We start from the raw sequence: 14,309 nt of genomic DNA on the forward strand, positions 1-14,309 counted from the left end.
AGCTAGGGTTAGGGTTTACAGCTAGGGTTTCAAACTAGGGTTAGGGTTTCCAGCAAGGGTTTTCAGTTAGGGTTTCAAACTAGGGTTAGGGTTTCCAGCTAGGGTTTTCAGTTAGGGTTTCAAACTAGGGTTAGGGTTTCCAGGTAGGGTTTTCAGCTAGGGTTAGGGTTTCAAACTAGGGTTAGGGTTTCCAGCAAGGGTTTTCAGTTAGGGTTTCAAACTAGGGTTAGGGTTTCCAGCTAGGGTTTTCAGTTAGGGTTTCAAACTAGGGTTAGGGTTTCCAGTTAGGGTTTCAAACTAGGGTTAGCGTTTCCAGCTAGGGTTTCAAACTAGGGTTAGGGTTTACAGCTAGGGTTTTCAGTTAGGGTTTACAGCTAGGGTTTCAAACTAGGGTTAGGGTTTCCAGCTAGGGTTTTCAGTTAGGGTTTCAAACTAGGGTTAGGGTTTCCAGCTAGGGTTTTCAGTTAGGGTTTCAAACTAGGGTTAGGGTTTCCAGCTAGGGTTTTCAGTTAGGGTTTCAAACTAGGGTTAGGGTTTCCAGCTAGGGTATTCAGTTAGGGTTTACAGCTAGGGTTTCAAACTAGGGTTAGGGTTTCCAGCTAGGGTTTTCAGCTAGGGTTTACAGCTAGGGTTTCAAACTAGGGTTAGGGTTTCCAGCTAGGGTTTTCAGTTAGGGTTTCAAACTAGGGTTAGGGTTTCCAGGTAGGGTTTTCAGCAAGGGTTAGGGTTTACAGCTAGGGTTTCAAACTAGGGTTAGGGTTTCCAGCTAGGGATTTCAGTTAGGGTTTAAAGCTAGGGTTTCAAACTAGGGTTAGGGTTTCCAGCTAGGGTTTTCAGTTAGGGTTTCAAACTAGGGTTAGGGTTTCCAGCTTGGGTTTTCAGCAAGGGTTAGGGTTTACAGCTAGGGTTTTCAGTTAGGGTTTCAAACTAGGGTTAGGGTTTCCAGCAAGGGTTTTCAGTTAGGGTTTCAAACTAGGGTTAGGGTTTCCAGGTAGGGTTTTCAGCTAGGGTTAGGGTTTACAGCTAGGGTTTCAAACTAGGGTTCGGGTTTCCAGCTAGGGTTTTCAGTTAGGGTTTCAAACTAGGGTTAGGGTTTCCAGCTAGGGTTTTCAGTTAGGGTTTCAAACTAGGGTTAGGCTTTCCAGCTAGGGTTTTCAGTTAGGGTTTCAAACTAGGGTTAGGGTTTCCAGCTAGGGTTTTCAGTTAGGGTTTCAAACTAGGGTTAGGGTTTCCAGCTAGGGTTTTCTGTTAGGGTTTCAAACTAGGGTTAGGGTTTCCAGCTAGGGTTTTCAGTTAGGGTTTACAGCTAGGGTTTCAAACTAGGGTTAGGGTTTCCAGCTAGGGTTTTCAGTTAGGGTTTACAGCTAGGGTTTCAAACTAGGGTTAGGGTTTCCAGCTAGGGTTTTCAGTTAGGGTTTCAAACTAGGGTTAGCGTTTCCAGCTAGGGTTTCAAACTAGGGTTAGGGTTTCCAGTTAGGGTTTCAAACTAGGATTAGCGTTTCCAGCTAGGGTTTCAAACTAGGGTTAGGGTTTCCAGCTAGGGTTTTCAGTTAGGGTTTACAGCTAGGGTTTCAAACTAGGGTTAGGGTTTCCAGCTAGGGTTTTCAGTTAGGGTTTCAAACTAGGGTTAGGGTTTCCAGCTAGGGTTTTCAGCTAGGGTTAGGGTTTACAGCTAGGGTTTTCACTTAGGGTTTCAAACTAGGGTTAGGGTTTCCAGCTAGGGTTTTCAGTTAGGGTTTCAAACTAGGGTTAGGGTTTCCAGCTAGGGTTTTCAGTTAGGGTTTCAAACTAGGGTTAGGGTTTCCAGCTAGGGTTTTCAGCTAGGGTTAGGGTTTACAGCTAGGGTTTTCAGTTAGGGTTTCAAACTAGGGTTAGGGTTTCCAGCTAGGGTTTTCAGTTAGGGTTTCAAACTAGGGTTAGGGTTTCCAGTTAGGGTTTCAAACTAGGGTTAGCGTTTCCAACTAGGGTTTCAAACTAGGGTTAGGGTTTCCAGTTAGGGTTTCAAACTAGGGTTAGCGTTTCCAGCTAGGGTTTCAAACTAGGGTTAGGGTTTCCAGCTAGGGTAATCAGTTAGGGTTTACAGCTAGGGTTTCAAACTAGGGTTAGGGTTTCCAGCTAGGGTTTTCAGTTAGGGTTTCAAACTAGGGTTAGGGTTTCCAGCTAGGGTTTTCAGTTAGGGTTTCAAACTAGGGTTAGGGTTTCCAGCTAGGGTTTTCAGTTAGGGTTTCAAACTAGGGTTAGGGTTTCCAGCTAGGGTTTTCAGTTAGGGTTTCAAACTAGGGTTAGGGTTTCCAGTTAGGGTTTTCAGTTAGGGTTTCAAACTAGGGTTAGGGTTTCCAGTTAGGGTTTCAAACTAGGGTTAGCGTTTCCAGCTAGGGTTTCAAACTAGGGTTAGGGTTTCCAGTTAGGGTTTCAAACTAGAGTTAGCGTTTCCAGCTAGGGTTTCAAACTAGGGTTAGGGTTTCCAGCTAGGGTTTTCAGTTAGGGTTTACAGCTAGAGTTTCAAACTAGGGTTAGGGTTTCCAGCTAGGGTTTTCAGTTAGGGTTTCAAACTAGGGTTAGGGTTTCCAGTTAGGGTTTCAAACTAGGGTTAGGGTTTCCAGCTAGGGTTTTCAGTTAGGGTTTACAGCTAGGGTTTCAAACTAGGGTTAGGGTTTCCAGCTAGGGTTTCAAACTAGGGTTAGGGTTTCCAGCTAGGGTTTTCAGTTAGGGTTTCAAACTAGGGTTAGGGTTTCCAGCTAGGGTTTTCAGTTAGGGTTTCAAACTAGGGTTAGGGTTTCCAGCTAGGGTTTTCAGCTAGGGTTAGGGTTTACAGCTAGGGTTTTCAGTTAGGGTTTCAAACTAGGGTTAGGGTTTCCAGCTAGGGTTTTCAGTTAGGGTTTCAAACTAGGGTTAGTGTTTCCAGCTAGGGTTTTCAGTTAGGGTTTCAAACTAGGGTTAGGGTTTCCAGTTAGGGTTTCAAACTAGGGTTAGCGTTTCCAACTAGGGTTTCAAAATAGGGTTAGGGTTTCCAGTTAGGGTTTCAAACTAGGGTTAGCGTTTCCAGCTAGGGTTTCAAACTAGGGTTAGGGTTTCCAGCTAGGGTTTTCAGCTAGGGTTAGGGTTTACAGCTAGGGTTTTCAGTTAGAGTTTCAAACTAGGGTTAGGGTTTCCAGCTAGGGTTTTCAGTTAGGGTTTCAAACTAGGGTTAGGGTTTCCAGCTAGGGTTTTCAGTTAGGGTTTCAAACTAGGGTTAGGGTTTACAGCTAGGGTTTTCAGCTAGGGTTAGGGTTTACAGCTAGGGTTTCACTTAGGGTTTCAAACTAGGGTTAGGGTTTCCAGCTAGGGTTTTCAGTTAGGGTTTCAAACTAGGGTTAGGGTTTCCAGCTAGGGTTTTCAGTTAGGGTTTCAAACTAGGGTTAGGGTTTCCAGCTAGGGTTTTCAGCTAGGGTTAGGGTTTACAGCTAGGGTTTTCAGTTAGGGTTTCAAACTAGGGTTAGGGTTTCCAGCTAGGGTTTTCAGTTAGGGTTTCAAACTAGGGTTAGGGTTTCCAGCTAGGGTTTTCAGTTAGGGTTTCAAACTAGGGTTAGTGTTTCCAGCTAGGGTTTTCAGTTAGGGTTTCAAACTAGGGTTAGGGTTTCCAGTTAGGGTTTCAAACTAGGGTTAGCGTTTCCAACTAGGGTTTCAAACTAGGGTTAGGGTTTCCAGTTAGGGTTTCAAACTAGGGTTAGCGTTTCCAGCTAGGGTTTCAAACTAGGGTTAGGGTTTCCAGCTAGGGTTTTCAGTTAGGGTTTACAGCTAGGGTTTCAAACTAGGGTTAGGGTTTCCAGCTAGGGTTTTCAGTTAGGGTTTCAAACTAGGGTTAGGGTTTCCAGCTAGGGTTTTCAGTTAGGGTTTCAAACTAGGGTTAGGGTTTCCAGCTAGGGTTTTCAGTTAGGGTTTCAAACTAGGGTTAGGGTTTCCAGCTAGGGTTTTCAGTTAGGGTTTCAAACTAGGGTTAGGGTTTCCAGCTAGGGTTTTCAGTTAGGGTTTCAAACTAGGGTTAGGGTTTCCAGCTAGGGTTTTCAGTTAGGGTTTCAAACTAGGGTTAGGGTTTCCAGCTAGGGTTTTCAGCTAGAGTTAGGGTTTACAGCTAGGGTTTTCAGTTAGGGTTTCAAACTAGGGTTAGGGTTTCCAGCTAGGGTTTTCAGTTAGGGTTTCAAACTAGGGTTAGGGTTTCCAGGTAGGGTTTTCAGCTAGGGTTAGGGTTTCAAACTAGGGTTAGGGTTTCCAGCTAGGGTTTCAAACTAGGGTTAGGGTTTCCAGCTAGGTTTTTCAGTTAGGGTTTCAAACTAGGGTTAGTGTTTCCAGCTAGGGTTTTCAGTTAGGGTTTCAAACTAGGGTTAGGGTTTCCAGTTAGGGTTTCAAACTAGGGTTAGCGTTTCCAACTAGGGTTTCAAACTAGGGTTAGGGTTTCCAGTTAGGGTTTCAAACTAGGGTTAGCGTTTCCAGCTAGGGTTTCAAACTAGGGTTAGGGTTTCCAGCTAGGGTTTTCAGTTAGGGTTTACAGCTAGGGTTTCAAACTAGGGTTAGGGTTTCCAGCTAGGGTTTTCAGTTAGGGTTTCAAACTAGGGTTAGGGTTTCCAGCTAGGGTTTTCAGTTAGGGTTTCAAACTAGGGTTAGGGTTTCCAGCTAGGGTTTTCAGTTAGGGTTTCAAACTAGGGTTAGGGTTTCCAGCTAGGGTTTTCAGTTAGGGTTTCAAACTAGGGTTAGGGTTTCCAGCTAGGGTTTTCAGCTAGAGTTAGGGTTTACAGCTAGGGTTTTCAGTTAGGGTTTCAAACTAGGGTTAGGGTTTCCAGCTAGGGTTTTCAGTTAGGGTTTCAAACTAGGGTTAGGGTTTCCAGGTAGGGTTTTCAGCTAGGGTTAGGGTTTCAAACTAGGGTTAGGGTTTCCAGCTAGGGTTTCAAACTAGGGTTAGGGTTTCCAGCTAGGTTTTTCAGTTAGGGTTTCAAACTAGGGTTAGGGTTTCCAGCTAGGGTTTTCAGTTAGGGTTTCAAACTAGGGTTAGGGTTTCCAGCTAGGGTTTTCAGCTAGGGTTAGGGTTTACAGCTAGGGTTTTCAGTTAGAGTTTCAAACTAGGGTTAGGGTTTCCAGCTAGGGTTTTCAGTTAGGGTTTCAAACTAGGGTTAGGGTTTCCAGCTAGGGTTTTCAGTTAGGGTTTCAAACTAGGGTTAGGGTTTCCAGCTAGGGTTTTCAGCTAGGGTTAGGGTTTACAGCTAGGGTTTTCACTTAGGGTTTCAAACTAGGGTTAGGGTTTCCAGCTAGGGTTTTCAGTTAGGGTTTCAAACTAGGGTTAGGGTTTCCAGCTAGGGTTTTCAGCTAGGGTTAGGGTTTACAGCTAGGGTTTTCACTTAGGGTTTCAAACTAGGGTTAGGGTTTCCAGCTAGGGTTTTCAGTTAGGGTTTCAAACTAGGGTTAGGGTTTCCAGCTAGGGTTTTCAGTTAGGGTTTCAAACTAGGGTTAGGGTTTCCAGCTAGGGTTTTCAGCTAGGGTTAGGGTTTACAGCTAGGGTTTTCAGTTAGGGTTTCAAACTAGGGTTAGGGTTTCCAGCTAGGGTTTTCAGTTAGGGTTTCAAACTAGGGTTAGGGTTTCCAGCTAGGGTTTTCAGTTAGGGTTTCAAACTAGGGTTAGTGTTTCCAGCTAGGGTTTTCAGTTAGGGTTTCAAACTAGGGTTAGGGTTTCCAGTTAGGGTTTCAAACTAGGGTTAGCGTTTCCAACTAGGGTTTCAAACTAGGGTTAGGGTTTCCAGTTAGGGTTTCAAACTAGGGTTAGCGTTTCCAGCTAGGGTTTCAAACTAGGGTTAGGGTTTCCAGCTAGGGTTTTCAGTTAGGGTTTACAGCTAGGGTTTCAAACTAGGGTTAGGGTTTCCAGCTAGGGTTTTCAGTTAGGGTTTCAAACTATGGTTAGGGTTTCCAGCTAGGGTTTTCAGTTAGGGTTTCAAACTAGGGTTAGGGTTTCCAGCTAGGGTTTTCAGTTAGGGTTTCAAACTAGGGTTAGGGTTTCCAGCTAGGGTTTTCAGTTAGGGTTTCAAACTAGGGTTAGGGTTTCCAGTTAGGGTTTTCAGTTAGGGTTTCAAACTAGGGTTAGGGTTTCCAGCTAGGGTTTTCAGCTAGGGTTAGGGTTTACAGCTAGGGTTTTCAGTTAGAGTTTCAAACTAGGGTTAGGGTTTCCAGCTAGGGTTTTCAGTTAGGGTTTCAAACTAGGGTTAGGGTTTCCAGCTAGGGTTTTCAGTTAGGGTTTCAAACTAGGGTTAGGGTTTCCAGCTAGGGTTTTCAGCTAGGGTTAGGGTTTACAGCTAGGGTTTTCAGTTAGGGTTTCAAACTAGGGTTTGGGTTTCCAGCTAGGGTTTTCAGTTAGGGTTTCAAACTAGGGTTAGGGTTTCCAGCTAGGGTTTTCAGTTAGGGTTTCAAACTAGGGTTAGGGTTTCCAGCTAGGGTTTTCAGTTAGGGTTTCAAACTAGGGTTAGGGTTTCCAGCTAGGGTTTTCAGCTAGGGTTAGGGTTTACAGCTAGGGTTTCCAGTTAGGGTTTCAAACTAGGGTTAGCGTTTCCAGCTAGGGTTTCAAACTAGGGTTAGGGTTTCCAGCTAGGGTTTTCAGTTAGGGTTTACAGCTAGGGTTTCAAACTAGGGTTAGGGTTTCCAGCTAGGGTTTTCAGTTAGGGTTTCAAACTAGGGTTAGGGTTTCCAGCTAGGGTTTTCAGTTAGGGTTTCAAACTAGGGTTAGGGTTTCCAGCTAGGGTTTTCAGTTAGGGTTTCAAACTAGGGTTAGGGTTTCCAGCTAGGGTTTTCAGTTAGGGTTTCAAACTAGGGTTAGGGTTTCCAGCTAGGGTTTTCAGTTAGGGTTTCAAACTAGGGTTAGGGTTTCCAGCTAGGGTTTTCAGCTAGGGTTAGGGTTTCAAACTAGGGTTAGGGTTTCCAGCTAGGGTTTTCAGTTAGGGTTTCAAACTAGGGTTAGGGTTTCCAGCTAGGGTTTTCAGTTAGGGTTTCAAACTAGGGTTAGCGTTTCCAGCTAGGGTTTTCAGTTAGGGTTTCAAACTAGGGTTAGGGTTTCCAGCTAGGGTTTTCAGTTAGGGTTTCAAACTAGGGTTAGGGTTTCCAGCTAGGGTTTTCAGCTAGGGTTAGGGTTTCAAACTAGGGTTAGGGTTTCCAGCTAGGGTTTTCAGTTAGGGTTTCAAACTAGGGTTAGGGTTTCCAGCTAGGGTATTCAGTTAGGGTTTACAGCTAGGGTTTCAAACTAGGGTTAGGGTTTCCAGCTAGGGTATTCAGTTAGGGTTTACAGCTAGGGTTTCAAACTAGGGTTAGGGTTTCCAGCTAGGGTTTTCAGTTAGGGTTTACAGCTAGGGTTTCAAACTAGGGTTAGGGTTTCCAGCTAGGGTTTTCAGTTAGGGTTTCAAACTAGGGTTAGGGTTTCCAGCTAGGGTTTTCAGTTAGGGTTTCAAACTAGGGTTAGGGTTTCCAGCTAGGGTTTTCAGTTAGGGTTTCAAACTAGGGTTAGGGTTTCCAGCTAGGGTTTTCAGTTAGGGTTTCAAACTAGGGTTAGGGTTTCCAGTTAGGGTTTCAAACTAGGGTTAGCGTTTCCAGGTAGGGTTTTCAACTAGGGTTAGGGTTTTCAGCTAGGGTTTTCAGTTAGGGTTTCAAACTAGGGTTAGGGTTTCCTGCTAGGGTTTTCAGTTAGGGTTTCAAACTAGGGTTAGGGTTTCCAGCTAGGGTTTTCAGCTAGGGTTAGGGTTTACAGCTAGGGTTTTCAGTTAGAGTTTCAAACTAGGGTTAGGGTTTCCAGCTAGGGTTTTCAGTTAGGGTTTCAAACTAGGGTTAGGGTTTCCAGCTAGGGTTTTCAGTTAGGGTTTCAAACTAGGGTTAGGGTTTCCAGCTAGGGTTTTCAGCTAGGGTTAGGGTTTACAGCTAGGGTTTTCAGTTAGGGTTTCAAACTAGGGTTTGGGTTTCCAGCTAGGGTTTTCAGTTAGGGTTTCAAACTAGGGTTAGGGTTTCCAGCTAGGGTTTTCAGTTAGGGTTTCAAACTAGGGTTAGGGTTTCCAGCTAGGGTTTTCAGTTAGGGTTTCAAACTAGGGTTAGGGTTTCCAGCTAGGGTTTTCAGCTAGGGTTAGGGTTTACAGCTAGGGTTTTCAGTTAGGGTTTCAAACTAGGGTTAGGGTTTCCAGCTAGGGTTTTCAGTTAGGGTTTCAAACTAGGGTTAGGGTTTCCAGCTAGGGTTTTCAGTTAGGGTTTCAAACTAGGGTTAGGGTTTCCAGCTAGGGTTTTCAGTTAGGGTTTCAAACTAGGGTTAGGGTTTCCAGTTAGGGTTTCAAACTAGGGTTAGCGTTTCCAGCTAGGGTTTCAAACTAGGGTCAGGGTTTCCAGTTAGGGTTTCAAACTAGGGTTAGCGTTTCCAGCTAGGGTTTCAAACTAGGGTTAGGGTTTCCAGCTAGGGTTTTCAGTTAGGGTTTACAGCTAGGGTTTCAAACTAGGGTTAGGGTTTCCAGCTAGGGTTTTCAGTTAGGGTTTCAAACTAGGGTTAGGGTTTCCAGCTAGGGTTTTCAGTTAGGGTTTCAAACTAGGGTTATGGTTTCCAGGTAGGGTTTCAAACTAGGGTCAGGGTTTCCAGTTAGGGTTTCAAACTAGGGTTAGCGTTTCCAGCTAGGGTTTCAAACTAGGGTTAGGGTTTCCAGCTAGGGTTTTCAGTTAGGGTTTACAGCTAGGGTTTCAAACTAGGGTTAGGGTTTCCAGCTAGGGTTTTCAGTTAGGGTTTCAAACTAGGGTTAGGGTTTCCAGCTAGGGTTTTCAGTTAGGGTTTCAAACTAGGGTTATGGTTTCCAGGTAGGGTTTTCAACTAGTGTTAGGGTTTCCAGCTAGGGTTTTCAGTTAGGGTTTACAGCTAGGGTTTCAAACTAGGGTTAGGGTTTCAAACTAGGGTTAGGGTTTCCAGCTAGGGTTTCAAACTAGGGTTAGGGTTTCCAGCTAGGGTTTTCAGTTAGGGTTTCAAACTAGGGTTAGCGTTTCCAGCTAGGGTTTTCAGTTAGGGTTTCAAACTAGGGTTAGGGTTTCCAGCTAGGGTTTTCAGCTAGGGTTAGGGTTTACAGCTAGGGTTTTCAGTTAGAGTTTCAAACTAGGGTTAGGGTTTCCAGCTAGGGTTTTCAGTTAGGGTTTCAAACTAGGGTTAGGGTTTCCAGCTAGGGTTTTCAGTTAAGGTTTCAAACTAGGGTTAGGGTTTCCAGCTAGGGTTTTCAGCTAGGGTTAGGGTTTACAGCTAGGGTTTTCAGTTAGGGTTTCAAACTAGGGTTAGGGTTTCCAGCTAGGGTTTTCAGTTAGGGTTTCAAACTAGGGTTAGGGTTTCCAGCTAGGGTTTTCAGTTAGGGTTTCAAACTAGGGTTAGGGTTTCCAGCTAGGGTTTTCAGTTAGGGTTTCAAACTAGGGTTAGGGTTTCCAGCTAGGGTTTTCAGTTAGGGTTTCAAACTAGGGTTAGGGTTTCCAGTTAGGGTTTCAAACTAGGGTTAGCGTTTCCAGCTAGGGTTTCAAACTAGGGTTAGGGTTTCCAGTTAGGGTTTCAAACTAGGGTTAGCGTTTCCAGCTAGGGTTTCAAACTAGGGTTAGGGTTTCCAGCTAGGGTTTTCAGTTAGGGTTTACAGCTAGGGTTTCAAACTAGGGTTAGGGTTTCCAGCTAGGGTTTTCAGTTAGGGTTTCAAACTAGGGTTAGGGTTTCCAGCTAGGGTTTTCAGTTAGGGTTTCAAACTAGGGTTAGGGTTTCCAGCTAGGGTTTTCAGTTAGGGTTTCAAACTAGGGTTAGGGTTTCCAGCTAGGGTTTTCAGTTAGGGTTTCAAACTAGGGTTAGGGTTTCCAGTTAGGGTTTCAAACTAGGGTTAGCGTTTCCAGCTAGGGTTTCAAACTAGGGTTAGGGTTTCCAGCTAGGGTTTTCAGTTAGGGTTTACAGCTAGGGTTTCAAACTAGGGTTAGGGTTTCCAGCTAGGGTTTTCAGTTAGGGTTTCAAACTAGGGTTAGGGTTTCCAGCTAGGGTTTTCAGTTAGGGTTTCAAACTAGGGTTAGGGTTTCCAGCTAGGGTTTTCAGTTAGGGTTTCAAACTAGGGTTAGGGTTTCCAGCTAGGGTTTTCAGTTAGGGTTTCAAACTAGGGTTGGGGTTTCCAGCTAGGGTTTCAAATTAGGGTTAGGGTTTCAAACTAGGGTTAGGGTTTCAAACTAGGGTTAGGGTTTCCAACTAGGGTTAGGGTTTCAAATTAGGGTTAGGGTTTCAAATTAGGGTTAGGGTTTCCAGCTAGGGTTTCAAACTAGGTTTAGGGTTTCCAGCTAGGGTTTCAAACTAGGGTTAGGGTTTCCAGCTAGGGTTTCAAACTAGGGTTAGGGTTTCAAATTAGAGTTAGGGTTTGAAATTAGGGTTAGGGTTTTTAAAACTAGGGTTAGGGTTTCAAACTAGGGTTAGGGTTTGCAACTAGGGTTTCAAAGTAGGGTTAGGGTTTGCAACTAGGGTTTCAAACTAGGGTTAGGGTTTCAAACTAGGGTTAGGGTTTCCAGCTAGGGTTTCAAACTAGGGTTAGGGTTTCAAATTAGGGTTAGGGTTTCCAGCTAGGGTTTCACACTAGGGTTAGGGTTTCAAACTAGGGTTAGGGTTTCCAGCTAGGGTTTCAAACTAGGGTTAGGGTTTCAAATTAGGGTTAGGGTTTCCAGCTAGGGTTTCACACTAGGGTTCGGGTTTCAAACTAGGGTTAGGGTTTCCAGCTAGGGTTTCAAATTAGGGTTAGTATTTCAAACTAGGGTTAGGGTTTCCAGCTAGGGTTTCAAACTAGGGTTAGGGTTTCCAGCTAGGGTTTCAAACTAGGGTTAGGGTTTCCAGCTAGGGTTTCAAACTAGTGTCAGGGTTTCCAGCTAGGGTTTCAAACTAGGGTTAGGGTTTCAAACTAGGGTTAGGGTTTCCAGCTAGGGTTTCAAAGTAGGGTTAGTATTTCAAACTAGGGTTAGGGTTTCCAGCTAGGGTTTCAAACTAGGGTTAGGGTTTCCAGCTAGGGTTACAAATTCGGGTTAGGGTTTCAAACTAGGGTTTCAAACTAGGGTTAGGGTTTCAAACTAGGGTTAGGGTTTCCAGCTAGGGTTTCAAATTAGGGTTAGTATTTCAAACTAGGGTTAGGGTTTCCAGCTAGGGTTTCAAACTAGGTTTAGGGTTTCAAACTAGGGTTAGCGTTTCAAGCTAGGGTTTCAAACTAGTGTCAGGGTTTCCAGCTAGGGTTTCAAACTAGGGTTAGGGTTTCAAACTAGGGTTAGGGTTTCCAGCTAGGGTTTCAAATTAGGTTTAGGATTTCAAACTAGGGTTAGGGTTTCCAGCTAGGGTTTCAAACTAGGGTTAGGGTTTCACATTAGGGTTAGGGTTTCCAGCTAGGGTTTCAAACTAGGGTTAGGGTTTCCAACCAAGGTTTCAAACTAGTTTTAAAGTTTACAAACTAGGGTTAGGGTTTCCAGCTAGTGTTTCTAACTAGGGTTAGGGTTTCCAACCAAGGTTTCAAACTAGGGTTAGGGTTTCCAACCAAGGTTTCAAACTAGTTTTAAAGTTTACAAACTAGGGTTAGGGTTTCCAGCTAGTGTTTCTAACTAGGGTTAGGGTTTCCAACCAAGGTTTCAAACTAGGGTTAGGGTTTCAAACTAGGGTTAGGGTTTCAAACTAGGGTTAGGGTTTCAAACTAGGGTTAGCGTTTTTAGCTAGGGTTTCAAACTAGGGTTAGGGTTTCCAGCTAGGGTTTTCAGTTCGGGTTTACAGCTAGGGTTTCAAACTAGGGTTAGGGTTTCCAGCTAGGGTTTCCAGCTAGGGTTTCAAACTAGGGTTAGGTTTTCCAGCTAGGGTTTTCAGTTAGGGTTTACAGCTAGGGTTTCAAACTAGGGTTAGGGTTTCCAGCTAGGGTTTTCAGTTAGGGTTTCAAACTAGGGTTACGGTTTCCAGCTAGGGTTTCAAACTAGGGTTAGGGTTTCCAGCTAGGGTTTCAAACTTGGTTTAGGGTTTCAAACTAGGGTTAGGGTTTCAAACTAGGGTTAGGGTTTCCAACTAGGTTTAGGGTTTCAAATTAGGGTTAGGGTTTCAAATTAGGGTTAGGGTTTCCAGCTAGGGTTTCAAACTAGGTTTAGGGTTTCCAGCTAGGGTTTCAAACTAGGGTTAGGGTTTCCAGCTAGGGTTTCAAACTAGGGTTAGGGTTTCAAATTAGAGTTAGGGTTTGAAATTAGGGTTAGGGTTTTTAAAACTAGGGTTAGGGTTTCAAACTAGGGTTAGGGTTTGCAACTAGGGTTTCAAAGTAGGGTTAGGGTTTGCAACTAGGGTTTCAAACTAGGGTTAGGGTTTCAAACTAGGTTTAGGGTTTCCAGCTAGGGTTTCAAACTAGGGTTAGGGTTTCAAATTAGGGTTAGGGTTTCCAGCTAGGGTTTCACACTAGGGTTAGGGTTTCAAACTAGGGTTAGGGTTTCCAGCTAGGGTTTCAAACTAGGGTTAGGGTTTCAAATTAGGGTTAGGGTTTCCAGCTAGGGTTTCACACTAGGGTTCGGGTTTCAAACTAGGGTTAGGGTTTCCAGCTAGGGTTTCAAATTAGGGTTAGTATTTCAAACTAGGGTTAGGGTTTCCAGCTAGGGTTTCAAACTAGGGTTAGGGTTTCCAGCTAGGGTTTCAAACTAGGGTTAGGGTTTCCAGCTAGGGTTTCAAACTAGTGTCAGGGTTTCCAGCTAGGGTTTCAAACTAGGGTTAGGGTTTCAAACTAGGGTTAGGGTTTCCAGCTAGGGTTTCAAAGTAGGGTTAGTATTTCAAACTAGGGTTAGGGTTTCCAGCTAGGGTTTCAAACTAGGGTTAGGGTTTCCAGCTAGGGTTACAAATTCGGGTTAGGGTTTCAAACTAGGGTTTCAAACTAGGGTTAGGGTTTCAAACTAGGGTTAGGGTTTCCAGCTAGGGTTTCAAATTAGGGTTAGTATTTCAAACTAGGGTTAGGGTTTCCAGCTAGGGTTTCAAACTAGGTTTAGGGTTTCAAACTAGGGTTAGCGTTTCAAGCTAGGGTTTCAAACTAGTGTCAGGGTTTCCAGCTAGGGTTTCAAACTAGGGTTAGGGTTTCAAACTAGGGTTAGGGTTTCCAGCTAGGGTTTCAAATTAGGTTTAGGATTTCAAACTAGGGTTAGGGTTTCCAGCTAGGGTTTCAAACTAGGTTTAGGGTTTCCAGCTAGGGTTTCAAACTAGGGTTAGGGTTTCCAGCTAGGGTTTCAAACTAGGGTTAGGGTTTCAAATTAGAGTTAGGGTTTGAAATTAGGGTTAGGGTTTTTAAAACTAGGGTTAGGGTTTCAAACTAGGGTTAGGGTTTGCAACTAGGGTTTCAAAGTAGGGTTAGGGTTTGCAACTAGGGTTTCAAACTAGGGTTAGGGTTTCAAACTAGGGTTAGGGTTTCCAGCTAGGGTTTCAAACTAGGGTTAGGGTTTCAAATTAGGGTTAGGGTTTCCAGCTAGGGTTTCACACTAGGGTTAGGGTTTCAAACTAGGGTTAGGGTTTCCAGCTAGGGTTTCAAACTAGGGTTAGGGTTTCAAATTAGGGTTAGGGTTTCCAGCTAGGGTTTCACACTAGGGTTCGGGTTTCAAACTAGGGTTAGGGTTTCCAGCTAGGGTTTCAAATTAGGGTTAGTATTTCAAACTAGGGTTAGGGTTTCCAGCTAGGGTTTCAAACTAGGGTTAGGGTTTCCAGCTAGGGTTTCAAACTAGGGTTAGGGTTTCCAGCTAGGGTTTCAAACTAGGGTTAGGGTTTCAAACTAGGGCTAGGGTTTCCAGCTAGGGTTTCAAAGTAGGGTTAGTATTTCAAACTAGGGTTAGGGTTTCCAGCTAGGGTTTCAAACTAGGGTTAGGGTTTCCAGCTAGGGTTACAAATTCGGGTTAGGGTTTCAAACTAGGGTTTCAAACTAGTTTTAAAGTTTACAAACTAGGTTTAGGGTTTCCAGCTAGGGTTTCTAACTAGTTTTAGGGTTTCCAGCTAGGGTTTTAAATTAGGGTTAGGGTTTCACATTAGGGTTAGGGTTACCAGCTAGGGTTTCAAACTAGGGTTAGGGTTTCCAGCTAGGGTTTCAAACTTGGTTTAGGGTTTCAAACTAGGGTTAGGGTTTCAAACTAGGGTTAGGGTTTCCAACTAGGGTTAGGGTTTCAAATTAGGGTTAGGGTTTCAAATTAGGGTTAGGGTTTCCAGCTAGGGTTTCAAACTAGGTTTAGGGTTTCCAGCTAGGGTTTCAAACTAGGGTTAGGGTTTCCAGCTAGGGTTTCAAACTAGGGTTAGGGTTTCAAATTAGA

The sequence above is a fragment of the Filicampus tigris genome, chromosome 2 (genome assembly GCF_054856515.1).
Source record: "Filicampus tigris isolate MCC_2025a chromosome 2, RoL_Ftig_1.0, whole genome shotgun sequence".
NCBI classification, from domain to species: Eukaryota; Metazoa; Chordata; class Actinopteri; order Syngnathiformes; family Syngnathidae; genus Filicampus; species Filicampus tigris.